Source organism: Calonectris borealis, chromosome 23 (assembly GCF_964195595.1).
Source record: "Calonectris borealis chromosome 23, bCalBor7.hap1.2, whole genome shotgun sequence".
Taxonomy (NCBI): Eukaryota; Metazoa; Chordata; class Aves; order Procellariiformes; family Procellariidae; genus Calonectris; species Calonectris borealis.
The window spans coordinates 9,819,874-9,830,973 of NC_134334.1; the positions used below are offsets into that span (position 1 = coordinate 9,819,874).

At 44.3% G+C, this 11,100-nt stretch overlaps 1 protein-coding gene across 1 annotated transcript in view; it reads right to left on the reverse strand.

Moving 5' to 3' along the window:
- The window catches only part of LOC142092512 (arylacetamide deacetylase-like 4), a 45,562-nt gene that overhangs the window by 11,887 nt on the left and 22,575 nt on the right, over nucleotides 1-11,100 (reverse strand). The gene's annotated exons all lie outside the window — the stretch shown is intronic.

Sequence of the window (11,100 nt, forward strand, 5' to 3'; positions counted from 1 at the left end):
CAAAAATTAAGGCTACTTTTATATTCTGAGAAGGAATATCTAGGTTGGGATTTAATGAGTTTTACTAATCCATCTTAAAATTAATAGGTTTTAAGTTCTGAATGTCCCCATATAAACATACTTTTAAATATGACAAGTGAAAGTTCAGAGACATTTGTTCTTTATTAATTTTTAATTCTCTTTGTAGTGGATTTAAACACCCCACTGATACTATCATCTGAGGATATCATGGAATATCCAGATTTCCCCTCATAAAAGCTGAATGTCAAAATACCAGTTACCTTCTGCCAAATCACTTAGGAGCTCCCAATATACATGGGTTTTTTCCCATGATGTTAAGACTTTCAGACTAGCAACCAAGCATCTAATGATAGATTGGAGAGGAAGTAGGAGTCCTATGAAGAGGCGTTCTTGGACTTCGGGGTTGGTTGGTTGATTTAGGGGATTTTTTTTTTAATCAAATGGTGTTGGACAACGTTTAATTGGAGGGCAGGAATGTGTGTTCTGAAAAAGCATCTCTGTTAATTATTTTACAGGTCAGCTTCTAGGAAACATCTGGATTTATGCATGCTACCGTTATAACAGATCTTTGTTCCTCCAAAGAATCAACTGATCCTCACTGGCTGTGCCATTGTGCATATCAGGAAAGATAAAATAACTTTTGAAAAGGCAGCAGTCCCGATAAATGAGTTAAAGGATCAGTTGGCCTTTGGAAGCACTGTGTTGTTTACCCTATGTATCATTTGCTCCAATGTCCTCCTCCAGAACTGCTCTTCCTTTAAAAAGATTAGTGATACCAATTTGTAGGGGTAATGGCAGTGATTCAGCAAGAATGAGCAAATTGACTTTCTGCTAGCAGTGAGTAAAGTTCTAGGAATATCCAGATAAATTATTAAAAATCCAAACCTTATCCTTGCTCAGACCATCATCAAAAATGCTGTGGGTTCTGTTTGAATGAAGAACCCAGCATCCCTCTGTGCCTTCTCTTAGCTCAACTGAATCTCTCCAGAGATCTTATTTTCCCATCATCAATTTATAATGTGATCTTATTCCCCCACATCAATTCATACACCTAAAACTGATCTATCCTAGCCTTCCAACCAAAAAGGTTTGCCTTTGACAACAGCATTCTCTTCCTAACATTCCTCCTCTTTTTGGCTTCCTTTCTAGAATTGTCAAGTTTGAAGAAGCTTATGACAGTTAGAGGACTTGAATTATTTCATCTCTGTATGTACTAGTGAACCACTAGCTCTGAAAAGAAATTATAGCTGCCTGTAATGAATTCTTTTAAAAAGACATTGTTAGAAAGGATTCAGAGAATGTTTTATCTAGAGATTTTTCCTAAGCTAGTTTACAAACTTCCAGTGCAAACTTATTACAGACGTTAGCCTACTGTTCTGTTTTTGTCAAAATCCGTATCACATTGGTTTAGTAAGATTTCAGTTCAGACTCTTCAAACAATAAGCTTCTCTAATTTTGAGGGCCTTATGGACTTAATTCTTCTGCCTCCCTAGTTCCTTGTGTGTCTTAGAAGTTTTGTCAGGACCGAGGAATTAGTCAGAAGTAATGGTAAATACTGACTGGCAAAAAAGTGAGGTAATTGTACTAAAGAGAACATAAGATGAGTCAATCAATTTAATAAAATGTAGTCACTCCATTCCTGTTTACATGTGGTATTTTTTCACTGTTCTCTCTTCCAATATGAAGAAGCAGGCTAACAGATGGGGACAGATTTGGCTTCTAATTAAAGATAGGTGAGAAAAAAGAAGGGCAGTTAGTACAAATGACAAAATCTAACATGTACTAAAATGACTAAGCAGTTGAAAGAAATACCACATTCTTGGTGTTGCATCCCTTTATCTGAATTCCAGGTAGCAGCAACATGCGCTTTGAAAACACTGTACTTCTGCTTATAAAGACAATTATTTTTACACATATTGAATCTAGAAAGGGACGTAATCTAGATTTTGGATTACTCAGTAAGACGTTTTTTGTATCTTTATTCATGGTAGTGATTTGTTGTGAGACCCTGGGAAAGCAGTAAGCCATCCAAATGTAGCTTTTCGCACAAGGCTGGACACAGACTGTTTTCTGTCAAGGCTGGAAGTTAAACAGAAACCTGGCTCCTATGAGCTTAGTCCATGGCAAAACTCCACTTGTAAGGCAACAGTATCAGACTCAATACTTAATAGCATATAGAAGGACAGTGTGAAATCATAGAACCACTGGGGCACATTTCAAACGGAAAATGTGAACTCAAGGGAAGAATGAAATCAAGAAGCACAAAAATTTAGCTCTTGATTTATCCAAATTTGACAGCAGTACTTCACGTAACAAAAACCAGATCAGTTTGGCAAAAGGTTTTGCTTTCTTAAAGGAGGTTTAGTTTTAATCTGTGATAGTGATAGATTGTCCACAGTCAAGAACCGTGCACTGATGTAAAAAATTGGTATTACTTGAGACCCTAGTAACACAAACTTTCCATTGCGTAACAGTGCTGTTCTGTGTTCCTAGTTTTTTCACATCTGCTTACCAATGCACTTTATATATTTGGGTGGGCTTTTTAAAATTGCAAACACAGAATTTTTAGCCCAAGTGGCTTTCAGACGTGCCTTGAGCATGCTTTTAATTTCCAGCTCTGTTTCCTTTCAAAAGTTCTTGCAGTTTAGCAATTTCATTTGCACGAACGGACTTCCAAGTTTGCTAGGAACTTGGCTGCAAAGGCTCTACAAACAAATTTAGAGATCTGCCAAATTTGGAGGGGCCAGGCGAAATGGTGGCAGATTTAGACACGGTGTAACCGCCACCAGCCGTCAGCTCCAGTGCAGGTGCGTCCCGCAGCGGAGTGGCGGATTGTGGCATACAGGGGGGTTTTCTGAGCCGGCGAAACCCCAGGGGAGCGCAGAGACCTGTGGGGAGCCGGCAGCTCCCCACGAGGGCGGCTGACGAGGTGTGGGCGGGGCCAGGAGTAACGACAGCCACCCCCTACTCCCACAAAAGGCAGCCCCAGGGAGCACTGCGACCAGGGCGTGGCGCGGCCGTTCGCGCGGGAGGGCGCGCAGGGAGGGCGCCTCTTCGAAGGAGGGGCATTCCACAGGCCGAGTGGGAGACTTGGCGTACACATAACCCAGCAACCGGGCACCGTCTGTGACCATCTGCACAGGTCAAGGGCACTCATCCTCCCTGACCCTCAAGGCAGAATGGTGGGCGCTCGTTTGAGAGCAAAAGGTGCAGCTCCGGCTGGGGGTTCTGCACCAGCGGTGCATCTATCCCAGCGGTGGCCGATGCCTCCACGCAGATGGAGCCACTGAAGGGAGAGGCTGCAGTGCAGAGCTCAGACTGCAGGAAGGGCCTAGACCTCTCTCCTGGGGCAGGGACAAGTGGCAGACCTGCCTGCAAAAGGTGTGCCCAGAGAGAGGACCTGCTGCAGCAGGTGGCTGAGCTGCAAGAGGCGGTGAGAAGGCTGCGTAACATCAGGGAGGTGGAGAAGGAGTTAGATAGCTGGTTCCAAGCGCAGTCTGCAGTGGACCCACAGCCCACGGGCTTAAACAGCCAAAAACTCCCCCACCAGCACACGCAGAAGGGAGGGGGTCCAATAATGCAGAAGAATGGACAATTGCAATGGCAAGGACCAGCAAGAGGAAGAGACTTCCCCTGAAGCCTGAGGTGCCCTTGCAGAACTGCTTCACTGCTCTGCAGACTGAAGAGGAAAGACCCACCACATCAAGAGATGCTGGAGCTGAGAAAGGCAGCCCGATCTGCCCCTCATATAACAACCAGCACAACTAAGAAAAGGCAATGGGTGATACTAGTAGGCAACTCTCTTCTGAGAGGTACGGAGGCACCCATTTGCCAACCTGATGCACTCTCTAGAGAGGTGTGCTGCTTTACCGGGTGCTCATATCACCGAGAGGCTACCAAGCCTCGTACATTCCACTCACTATTACCCGCTGCTGCTGTTTCACGTGGGCACCAGTGATACAGTCAGGAGCAGTCTGAGGAGTATCAAGAAGGATTACAGAGCCCTGGGAGCGACGGTAAAGGAGTCTGGATTTTTCATCAGTCCCCTCGGTTAAAAGGAAAGGGGTCTGAAAGGGCCAGTCAAATCTGGCGAATCAACAAATGGTTAAGGGACTGGTGTTACAGCCAGGGGTTCGGCTACTTAGATCATGGGACTCGCCTTGAGAAACCTGGTCTACTGGGGGCTGATGGGGTCCATCTATCAGAGAAGAGGAAGAGCACCTTTGGTCATAGGCTTGCCAAGCTGGTGAAGAGGGCTTTAAACTAAAGTTGCCGGGGGGGGGAACTTGAATCCATCCCACTCTTACCAGTTTGATGCCAGTGCCAGCAATAGATGACCAGAGCCTGGAGAAGAATCACAGGTCAGCAGAAGAGCGCCTGAAGAGCAGCACAAAGGAACTCCAGCCAGTAAAACAGCTTCATCAGGGGCCCAACTTAAATGCCTCTATGCAAACGCACGTAGCATGGGGAATAGACGAGGAGTTAGAGACGTGCGCATGCCTGCAGGGCTACGATCTTATTGGCATCACAGAGACGTGGTGGGATGGCTCCTATGATTGGAGTGTTGGAATAGAAGGATACAGGCTCTTTAGGAAGGACAGGCAGGGGAGATGAGGAGGGGGTGTCACCCTCTGTGTCAATGACCAGCCAGAGTGCACGGACCTCTGCCTGGGGATGGATGAGGAGCCGACCGAGAGCTTATGGGTCAGGATTAAAGGGAGGGCAGGGACAGGTGACATCACGGTGAGGGTCTGCTACAGGCCACCTGACCAGAAAGACCGAGCAGATGAGGCCCTCTATAGACAGACAGGAGCAGCCTCACGTTCACAAACCCTTGTCCTCTTCGGGATTTCAACCACCCCGATATCTGTTGGAGGAACAACACAGTAGGGCATAAGCAATCCAAGAGGTTCCTGGAATGCATTGATGATAACTTCCTTCTCCAAGTGGTACAGGAGCCAACAAGGAGAGGTGCTATGTTGGACCTTGTTCTCATCAACAAGGAGAGGCTGGTGGGGAATGTGAAGCTCAAGGGCAGCCTCGGCTGCAGTGACCATGAAATGGTGGAGTTCAAAATCCTTAGGGCACCGAGGAGGGCGCACAGCAAGCTCACTACCCTGGACTTCAGTAGAGCAGACTTTGGCCTCTTCAGGGATCTGCTTGGTAGAGCACTATGGGACAAAGCCCTGGAGGGAAGAGGGGCCCAAGAAAGCTGGTTAATATTCAAGGATCCCCTCCTCCAAGCTCAGGAGTGATGCATCCCAACAAAGAGGAAATTGGGCAAAAATGCCAGGAGGCCTGCATGGGTGAACAAGGAACACCTGGACAAACTCAAACACAAAAAGGAAGCCTACAGAGGGTGGAAGCAAGGACAGGTAGCCTGGGAGGAATACAGAGAAATTGTCGGAGCAGGCAGGGATCAGGTTAGGAAAGCTAAAGCCCTGTTAGAATTAAATCTGGCCAGGGACGTCAAGGGCAACAAGAAAAGCTTCTATAGGTACGTCGGGGATAAAAGGAAGACTAGGGAAAATGTGGGCCCTCTCCAGAATGAAACGGGAGACCTGGTTACCCGGGATATGGAGAAGGTGGAGGTACTCAATGACTTTTTTGCCTTGGTCTTCACCAGCAAGTGCTCAAGCCTCACCGCCCAAGCTGCAGAAGGCAAAGGCGGGGACTGGGAGAATGAAGAGCTGCCCACTGTAGGAGAAGATCAGGTTCGAGACCATCTAAGGAACCTGAAGGTACATGGGACCTGATGAAAACCATCGGCAGGTCCTAAGGGAACGGGCGGATGAAGTTGCTAAGCCACTATCCATCATATTTGAGAAGTTGTGGCAGTCTAGTGAAGTTCCCACCGACTGGAAAAGGGGAAATATAAGCCCCATTTTTAAAAAGGGAAAAAAGGAAGACCCAGGAAACTGCAGTCTCACCTCTGTGCCTGGGAAGATCATGGAACAGATCCTCCTGGAAGCTATGCTAAGGCACGTGGAGGACAGGGAGGTGATTCAAGACAGCCAGCATGGCTTCACCAAGGGCAAGTCCTGCCTGACCAACCTAGTGGCCTTCTATGATGGAGCATCTACAGCAGTGGACCTGGGAAGGGCTACAGATTTCGTCTGTCTGGACTTCTGTAATGCCTTTGTCATGGTCCCCCACAACATTCTTCTCTCTAAACTGGAGAGATATGGATTTGATGGGTGGACTGTCCAGTGGGTGAGGAATTGTTTGGATGGATGCACCCAGAGGGTAGTGGTCAATGGCTCAATGTCCAGATGGAGATCGGTGACAAGTGGTGTCCCGCAGGGGTCCGTATTGGGACCGGTACTGCTTAATATCTTCATCAATGACATAGACATTGGATCGAGTGCACCCTCAGCAAGTTTGCAGATGACAGCAAGCTGAGTGGTGCAGTCAACACGCCTGAGGGATGGGATGCCATCCAGAGGGACCTGGACAACCTCAAAAAGTGGGCCCATGTGAACCTCATGAGGTTCAACAAGGCCAAGAGCAAGGTCCTGCACCTGGGTCGGGGCAACCCCCGGTATCAACACAGGCTGGAGGACGAAGGGATTGAGAGCAGCCCTGCCAAGAAGGACTTGGGGGTACTGGTGGACGAAAAGCTGGACATGAGCCAGCAATGTGCGCTTGCAGCCCAGAAGGCCAGCTGTCTCCTGGGCTGCATCAAAAGCAGCGTGGCCAGCAGGTCGAGGGAGGTGATTCTGCCCCTCTACTCCGCTCTGGTGAGACCCCACCTGCAGTACTGCCTCCAGCTCTGGAGCCCTCAGCACAAGAAAGACATGGACCTGTTGGAGCTGGTCCAGAGGAGGGCCACAAAAATGATCAGGGGGATGGAACACCTCTCCTGTGAAGAAAGGCTGAGAGAGTTGGGGTTGTTCAGCCTGGAGAAGAGAAGGCTCCGGGGAGACCTTATTGCGGCCTTTCAGTACTTAAAGGGAGCTTATAAGAAAGATGGGGACAAACTTTTTAGCAGGGCCTGTTGTGACAGGACAAGGGGGAATGGTTTTAAACCAAAAGAGAGTAGATTTAGACTAGATGTAAGGAAGAAGTTTTTTACAATGAGGGTGGTGAAACCCTGGCACAGGTTGCCCAGGGAGGTGATAGATGCCCCATCCCTGGAAGCATTCAAGGTCAGGTTGGACAGGGCTCTGAGCAACCTGATCTGGTTGAAGATGTCCCTGCCTACGGCAGGGGGGTTGGACTAGATGATCTTTAAGTGTCCCTTGCAATCCAAACTATTCTATGATTCTATTCTATGATTCTATGATTCAATATATGTAGGTGCAACATCAAGAGCTAAGCGTTCACTCTACCTGAGCCTCTTCATAGATCCATGTAACATTGTTCTGCAAAAATGGACCTTTGTTATGCAAGTGATGTGTATAGAGAGTGTATCAACTTGTTTTGGAGGTAAAAGTTGCTTTTTCACTGTTGTTTATTTCTTCCAGACAGGGCAAGTAAGAAAAAGTAGGTTTCTATGACATCGAGAGTATGAATAAATCTACACTAACTACAATCCAAAAGCTGGTTTCATTTACTGTAGGCCTTCCTAATTTACCTTTACATTAGCTAGCCTAAATATGGCTTAGTTTTAAGCTGTACTATTACAGTTAGGTGGTATTGTGGTTAAATATTCAGAAAGCATAAATGCATCTTTTTAGCTATGGTCCCAGGAATGGGTCATTCAGGGATGATCTAAATTTAAACCTATTAATTCAGAAGAGATTCGTAAAACTATACTAAAGTCTTTACACTTCTGTTAAGAAGTACCAACCGAGAAATATAAACAGACAAGCGGAAGCCAAAACTGAATGAGTTATCACTGAGATGTAGATGACTACCTTCTTGCTCTTGTTGCAAACTGGAATAAAAAATAGTTTAAAGTGCCATGAAAATGGCTTATACCAAGTTTCTGCGTTTTTTTGCAATTTATACTTTGTTGTGAGTGTCTGTATAGGAAACAAATAGTTCAGTACTGTGCAACTATCCAAAATGCAAAATGAATTCTGCAGCTAAGTGATAACTGATGCAATTTTACAAAATTAACAGGCCTGCTTATTGAATGCTCCAGTGCACCGGTTAAGGACTTTGAGTAGAAACATGGAAGGGATTCACTTTGGGACAACTTTTAACTTACAATTAGGAACAACTGCTGTGATGTGACAGATCCTTGTTACCATCAACAAAGGTATGTACTAAGTGTCTTTTTGCACCTATGGACATTTACTGAAAGCAGTTTGGATAATTAAACCTATGTGAAGGTATAGTTTAGGAGGTTTCACCAAGAGAGATGAACTTCTTGAACAAAAGCACATGTTGGTTTTTGTAAAGGTGGCAGTTTGGAAAAAGACCTCTTGCCCAAATGGTTACTATACAACAATCAGATGAGATCCCAGAATACTACTTTTTTGCCACTTTTCAGGGTGGAACTGCAATTAAAAGGGCCAAACCTCAGCTGTTCTCAGTGTCCTATATAGTACGTGTAAAATTTACAGCTATTTGATTTTTTGGTTGAATTAGGTGAATTATTTTAAAATAACTTGCATATATTTTTCACCATATTTATTACAGGCAAGATGCAGTAACTTCAGTTTTACTATAAGTCTGCTATTGCTGCTTGCTTTTGCACATTTGTACAATGTAGTAACTACTGGTTTTCACTGCTTCAAGGTAAATCTAAAGTAAAGTAGTAAAGAAGTAAAATAGTTCATACCTTCATTAAATTTGAAGAGCAGGTTAGGAAAATTTTAAATATCTAGAACTGTCTGTTTACTCCCACTCCAAATTTGGTAGCAACTTTGCACATAAATCAATGAACTGAAATTATAACAAATGAAAAAAAACCACTTCCAATACATTTTGGAATATTATTCAAGCTGGAAACAGCTACATGAAATCAATATTCACAAGAATATTCCATTCCCACTGGCTTCAAAGGATCTGCAAATGTTTTAAATTAATAATTAATTTTGTTTTTCATCTGAACAGGTTAGCTGTGTAATATTGCTGACTTTTCTATTTTAAATGTCTGTAGTAATTTATGCATAAAGAGACTGAACTCAGGAATCAAAAAATTAAATTTACTTTGATGAACTTCATATGCTTTCATTTTTAACACTGCTCCTTATTTCCATACCAGGAAGTTGTTATATTTGTTACCAGTCTAGACACTGAGTCATTCTTGTTTAAACCACACACTAGGCTCTCTGTGTAATTTTTCTCTCCCCTTCAGAGTTTTTGGACTGAGAGGAAAATTGTAACACCAGGTGCCTCCCCTAGCTCCATTTCTAAAGGTATTATGCTAGAAACACACAGAGGTGCTAAATGCTGCACGTGGCAATGGAAATTCTCTGAGCTCTGGTTATTTCAGATGCAGCTAAGTTAGGGAATTCTGACACTTATGTACAGACTTAGAGTTTCCGGTTAGAATGCTTCATCATCCTCTCTCCAAAAACCTCTCTCCTGACACTTTATGATGATGCAGTGATACATATATGGCTTATTTCATATGAGGTAACCTGGCATTGAAAGGTAAAAACTCTGCAAGTTTCTCTCTAAATTTTATTTTCTTTTTTTCTGAAAACTTTTGTAGAACTTTTAACAAAGCTGAAGTTCAAGGATTTAGATATTGTTCATATTTTGTGTTTAAAAAGACTATGTGTGATATAGGTTTTAAATGTGGGTGGCACCAGAAACTTGGTTGCTCTTCTTTTTGCAAACAAATAACCCCTGAACACTCTGTTACCATATGGGCACTTTGAACAACACCTGTTTTAAAAATTATCTGTTTGATTCCAAAGCATAAAATTGAATTTATTTTCAAAGGGATTCAGCTTCCTAACTCACTTCTATTGGTTGTGTAATATTACTTGGCTACCTATATATAGATGCTTAGACTCATACACTTCCATTGCTGCAGTGCTTTAGTAGCTATGGATGTAAAGAAGTTTGAGAATGTCTTTCAAATCTGTCATTTTTCAGTAATTCCAGTTTTTACTACTAGATGGCTTCCCAGGAGAGTGGATATAGATCCAGACCTCCTGAATTAATGTGGGATTGGATTCATTTTGGCACATTCTTAATAATGTATGCGGTCATAAAAACAAAGTTCTTTCCAGCTCATCTGTGAAGACAGCAATGTGAGGTTTGACATCCTCGAGCATCTTTTGACATCCTCAAAGGTTTGCATATTAGGTTATTTCTGACTGCTGCCACAACTACTAACTGTGCATGAACAGCTCTCAGTTCAAATGTGCAGTTAGATCCTCCTCAGAAATGCTTAATCAGTACAATTGAAAACATAACTTACCTGCCTAATGCTTAACGGTGCAAACAACCAAGCTGGGGGACTTAGGTGCAATACACTTTGCCCTTTCTCCTGTTACAACATTGTTTAAAGTGCTATGGAGACCTTCTTGTGTTGCAACTATGCCCTCATAACTGGACAAAAAAGTCTTGGAAAAGGAGAGAAAAAAACCACCCTTTGTTGTGAGAAAGTGAGTCTCCCTCCTTCATTCAGAGCCTGCCTTTTTTATTGCCCTGCTACTAAATCACCAGTTTTCAGCAATGCAAGCATCTTCTAGCTTGGAAAATCCATGAGTTGTCATGCTGTCCATAAAGACATTGGTCCAATGGTAATAGCTTTTGATCATTATCAGCCTAGGCTGGATTCAGCCTGGCAGTCTAGGGCGGAAAGAAGTTTTTCCGTCCACACCAGCTTATCTTGAGCAAGCAGTTCTCTGCCAGAGCTCCGTGAGGCAGAGATGGCTCCCTTGAACTCAGCCTTAACCCTGACTGTTCCTGGAACTGCTTTTTCCTGGGCTCAAGTCAGACCACAGCACCTTCTTTCTGGTGTGGGTCCCTTAGGGAGGAGGCAGGGGTTGCCTGGCTCGGTTACAGTGTACTTCAGTTACAGCTGCAAGCCCAACGTGGCATGCAGCAAGCCCCGACTTGCACGCTGGAGCTCAGAAGCGAGCGTACGCCTCAGCCTGCCTGCATGCGTGAGTTTATGTGCAGTGGCTCCAAGATAGCTCTGGGGGAGGGGAGAGCAAAGCCAGCCAC